Source organism: Ursus maritimus, unplaced genomic scaffold (genome assembly GCF_017311325.1).
Source record: "Ursus maritimus isolate PB19 unplaced genomic scaffold, ASM1731132v1 scaffold_4, whole genome shotgun sequence".
Taxonomy (NCBI): Eukaryota; Metazoa; Chordata; class Mammalia; order Carnivora; family Ursidae; genus Ursus; species Ursus maritimus.
This window is the reverse complement of record NW_024426552.1, coordinates 89493403-89499402: the sequence shown is the minus strand read 5'-3', so window position 1 is coordinate 89499402 and position 6000 is coordinate 89493403.

Here is a 6000-nt window from a genome sequence, read left to right as displayed (position 1 = left end):
TTGTCAACACAGTAAGTATTTGGACTTGAACTGTTTTCTACTATTTTAAACTAGGTCATTTTTTTCTTTCTTTCTTTCTTTTTTTTTTTTGAGAGAGAGAGTGGGGGATGGGGGAGGGGCAGAGGGAGAGGAGGGAGAATCTCAAGCAGGCTCCACGCCCAGCACTCAGCCCAAAGCGGGGCTCCATCCCACAACCCTGAGATCATGACCTGAGCCAAAATCAAGAGTCAGATACCTAACCAACTGAGCTACCCATCCCCAAACTAGGTCATTTTCAATTTTGACGGAGATACGATTTTGTAGGGGATTTTAAGGACAAATAGGAACCTGAAGAACAGACTGATGGTTGCCTGAGGGGAGTGAGGGGACAGGCCAAATGGGGAAGGGGAGTGGGAGGTGCAGGCTTCCAGTTAGAGAATGAACAAGCCCCGGGGATCAAAGGTACAACGTACAGAATATAGTCAATGCTGTGGTAATAGCGTTGTATGGTGACAGATGGCAGCTACACTTGTGAGCAGAGCGTAATGTGTGGATTTGTCGAATCACTCTGTCGTACACTTCAATTTAAAACAAAAGAAGAAGCAGAAATCTGATGGAACTCAACATAAAAGCAATCAAAATGAGGCGGTCATACCAGAGGCTTTCTTAACTTTAACTTTCCATTTTTCAAAAAAGAGCCTTATCGAGTGCTTGGAACTTGCCAGGCAGGGTCTCAGCACTGCACACATAGTAAGCATTTCCTCACCACTTCCCTGCAAGGTGGGTGATATTGTCTGGGACACAGGGAGGCTACTACAGAACTACTGAAGCCGCGCATCCTTGTCCCCTTCACTTTTGTTTTATCCAAATAGGGAAACTGAAGTCCTTGACTCTCTCCCACTTTGAAAGCCCGTTGGGCTCTGAGGAAAATAAGGGAACCTCGCCATCTGGTGGCTGCTTGTGGTATGTGACAATAAGGTGACCTCCTTCTGCTCTCAAGGAGGTAAAAAGTGAGAAGGCCCTTGCTACTCAAACCTGTCAAGGCACTTCTCAAACAGCTGACCTGTCCTCTCCGGAAGGGTCCTTGTCTTTAAACAATCCTGCCCAGACCCATCCTAAGGAAAGCTGAAATAGCAGGTTTTTTCTCTGTTCATGGGAAGAGGTTTCATGGGACGGAGTCCCACAACAATGGGCCAGAACCCCCCCCCCCACCTCCCACATCTTATTTCATTTTCAAAAAGATCAACTATTCGGTGCTCATGCTTTCTGGAAAGGGATTCACAGTTGGCCAGAAAATTCTTATGCTAAAATATCGACTTTGTATTTGCCTCCTGTATCTTGGGCTTTATCTCTACAGCAGAGAAAGGAACACACAGGTATCCCTTATTTTAAACGAGTCATGGAATTAAAATGTCACATGGAAGTTGCATATTTGAATTTCTAACCATAGTGATTCTGTGGGCACATTGTTTTCTTACATACTTGATTCATACAGCACAGCTTTTGAAATTTGGGTTTCTCAGCCCTAGATAGGTTCTGTTCATGATTTTCAATCGCTTGTCAGGTGTGTGCCCTGCTAGCTGTATCAGAATCACTTGGGAAAATTAAAACACAAATACAAAAAGATCCCTGGGCCTTTCTCCAAAGATTCTGATTCAGGAGGTCTGTGGTGAAGCCCAGGCACCTGTGTTTTGAGATGCCCCCCAGGAGTTACCGAAGAACCGGGAGCTCAGGGAACCCTAGTCCCTACACCACCTTTGCTGACCATAATAAAGAATATTAGTGGAACTGGGTGTTTACCCCAAAGATACAGACGTAGTGAAGAGAAGGGCCATATGCACCCCAATGTTCATAGCAGCAATGTCCACAAAAGCTAAATCGTGGAAGGAGCCGAGATGCCCTTCAACAGATGACTGGATTAAGAAGTTGTGGTCCATATATACAATGGAATATTACTCAGCTATCAGAAAGAACGAGTTCTCAACATTTGCTACAACATGGACGGCACTGGAGGAGATAATGCTAAGTGAAATAAGTCAAGCAGAGAAAGACAACTATCATATGATTTCTCTCATCTATGGAACATAAGAACTAGGACGATCGGTAGGGGAAGAAAGGGATAAAGAAAGGGGGGGTAATCAGAAGGGGGGATGAAACATGAGAGACTATGGACTATGAGAAACAAACTGAGGGCCTCAGGGGGGAGGGGGGTGGGGGAATGGGATAGACCGGTGATGGGTAGTAAGGAGGGCGCGTATTGCATGGTGCACTGGGTGTTATACACAACTAATGAATCATCGAGCCTAACATCGGAAACCGGGGATGTACTGTATGGTGACTAACATAATAAAAAATCATTAAAAAAAAAAGAAGAATATTAGTGGAAAACACACCAGTTAGATACTGTTTTCACTCCTCAGGTTGGCAAACCAGAAAAGTTGTTAAACTACCCCCTTCTAATGATGCTGTGGGGAATAGGGTATTCTCATGCCCTGCTACTAAGAGTGTGAGTTGTGGCCAAAGTTTAAGAAAGTAATCAGACATTATTTTTAACACCTAAAATGTTTAATTGGCCTGGCAATTCCAATTTAAGACTCAGAACACAAGGATCAAGGCCAAAAAAATGTCTTGTAGTGACCATTTGTAGTGACAAACTGGGAACCAGCTAATAGTCATTCAGTGAGGTATTAGGCAGTAGTTTTTTAAAAAATCAATTAGACCTGAATGTTGGAAAGGGGTCTAAATACTATTAAATCAAAGAGTTATTGAGGTTTTTTTAATTAAAGATTTTATTTATTTATTTGACAGAGAGAGAGAGAGCTCCTAATTATAAAAGAAACATATTAATAAAGCTGGAATATTAGTTATATATGCTTGTGTGAGCAGGAAGAAAGATGTGAAAGGACAGGAAGAAAGATGTGAAAGGACACATCATTTTTAAAAAGATTTATTTATTTATTTCAGAGAGAGCATGTGTGTGGGTGCAAATTTGAGCGTGGGAGGGGCATAGGGAGAGAATCTCAAGGAGACTCCCCATCGAGTACAGAGCCCAATGTGGGGCTTAATCCGACGACCATGAGATCAGGACCTAAACCGAATCCAAGAGTCAGAAGCTTAACCAACTGAGTCACCCAGGTGCCCCATAAAGGTCACATTATTTTAACATTAGATTCTTCATGGTAGGTGAAGAGTGGGGGATCATTGACTTTTAACTTTTTCTTCATACATTTCTACATTTCACTCATCATAAACACTCATCATAAATCCATAAGCAGGAATTTCTTTTGCAATTTAAAAGACCAAATGAAGTTTTCTTTTAAAGCATGTTGGTGGACTAAAGAATACTGTATTGTCTTCCAAAATCTCTGCTCTGGCATGATTATCAATACCATTCAGATAAAATTTAATTTATAAAATATTAGTAATATATGTTCAAGATGTAAAACACGATACAAAAGAGAACCACACTGTGAACCTAGATTCAGAAACAGAGCATTGTCATTCCCTTTGATGCTTCCTCAATATTCCCATCCCCTCCTTTTGCCCTGGAATTTTTCCTTTTTCATACCGGTGATTTTCCTTACAGATTCATAGACATGTATCCTAAACGATATATACCTGGCTGAGTAATAGTCTGTTGTGAGTATATGTCACATTTTGTTTATTCATTTATCTGGATAAAAATGGATATGTGGGTTCTTTCTTCCTTTGTGAGTGGAGCTTCTATGAACTTGTATGTACAAGTATTTGCTTGAGTATCTGTTTTCATTTCTCCTAGGGTAACGCTTAGGAAGGGGAAGTGCTGGGTCATGTGGTAAATTCTATGTTTAACTTTTTGAGGAACCACCAAATTGGTTTCCACAGCAGCTGCACCATTTTACATTCCTACTGCCAGCAATGAACGATGGTGCCAATTTCTCCACATTCTCACCAGAGCTGTTACTGTCTGTTGTGGTGGTGGTTTTTATATAGTAGTCATCCTAAAGAGTAGAACGTGATATCTCATTGTGGTTTTGGCCTTTGTCCAGGTTTTGATTGTGTTGTTTGTCTTTTGTTGTTAAGTTGTAAGAGCTCTTTACATATTCTGGATATAAGTCGCTTATCAGATACACGACTTGCCAATATCTTCTCACATTCCGTACACTGGCTTTTCACTTTCCTGATGTCTTGCCACTTTCTTGACAAAATTCTTTGAGGTACAAGAGTTTTTAATTTTAAGTCCACTTTCTCTGTTTTTTCTTCTTTTGCTCATACCATTGGTGTCATAACTAAAATCTATTGCCAAATATAAGGTCATGGAGATTTACTCTTATGTGTTTTTTTTTCTAAGACTTATATACTTTTTTTTGTTTTTATGTATAGGTCTATGATCCATTTGAGTTAATTTTGTACATGTCATGAGGTACAAGTCCAACTTCATCCTTTTGCATGTGGATATCTAGTTGTTCCAGCACATTTACTGAGAGACTATACTTTCTCCCATCGAAGGGCATTGGCAAGCTTGTCAAAAATCAATTGGACTGGGGCCCCTGGGTGGCTCAGTCAGTTGAGTGTCTGCCTGAAGCTCAGGTCATGATCCCGGGGTGTGGGTTCGAGCCCCATGTCAGGCTCTCTGCCTAGTGGGGAACCTGCTTCTTCCTCTCCCTCTGCCTGCTGTTCCCCTTGCTTGTGTGAGTGCGCTGTCTCCCTCTGTCAAATAAATAAATAAAATCCTTAAAAAGAAATCAGTTGAACAAAGATGTATGGGTTTATCACTAGACTCTCAATTTTACTCCACTGTTCTATTAGTCTACCCATATGCCAGTGCCACACTGTTTTCGATTACTGTAGCTTTGTAATATATTTTTGCAATTTGGAAATGTGATGCCTCTAGCTTTGTTCTTGCTCAAACTTACTTCAGCTATTCAGGGTCTTCTATGGTTCTATAGGAAATCCTAGATTTTTAAAATATTTTTGTAAAGAATGCCATCAAGATTTTGATAGAGATTACATTGAGTCTATAGATCACTTAGCAAAATAGAAACCTTTTAACAAAGCATAATAGAAACATTTAAACAATATTAATTCTTCCAGTCCATGAACACAGAATGTCTTTCTATTTATCTGTGTCTTCTTCGATTTCCTTCATCTTCATGCTTTATAATTTTCGGTATAGAAATCTTTCATCTTTTTGGTTAAGTTTATTCCCAAGGATCTTATTCTTTTTGTTACAACTGTAAATGTAAATGTTTTCTTAATTTCCTCTTTGGATAGTTTGTTGTTTGTGTGTAGAAATGTGACTTAATTTTGTATGTTCATTTTGTATCCTGCAACTTTTACTGAACCCATTTTCTGTCCCCAGACTTTCTGTACTCTGTTGAATAGAAGTGGTGAGAATGGGCCTTTTCTCCTGGTGCTGGATCTTAAGAGGGAAAGCTTTCAGTTTGTTCCCATTGATTATGGTGTCTATAAGGACTAACTTTAGATTGAAAGACACACATAAACTGAAAATGGAGGGATAGAAGAAGATATTCCATGCAAACAGTAACCCCCAAAAAAACCAGGAGTGGCTATACTTGTATAAGGCAAAATAGACTTTAAGTCAAAAACTGTGTCTAGAGACAAAGAAGGTCACTATGTAATGATAAAAGTTCCATTCAACAGGAAGGTAGAACAATTATGTATATATATATATATTCAACATCAGAACCCCTATACATAAACACTGGCAGATCTGAAGGGAGAAATTGACAGCGATATCATAATAGTAGGGACTTCAATATCCCATTTACAATAATGAGTAGAACACTTAGACAGAATATCAATATGGAAACAATTGATCTGAAAAACACAATATGCCAGATTGACCTACCTGACCTATACAGAACGTTCCAGCCAACAGAAGTCGTTCTGTATATGTCAGGTACGTCACTCTAAAGTTAGTCTCTTGTAGACAGCATATCACTGGATCTTATTTCTTAATTCTTTTCATCTCCTCTGTGCCTTTTGATTGGAGAGTGTCTTAGTTCACCTGGGCTGTTC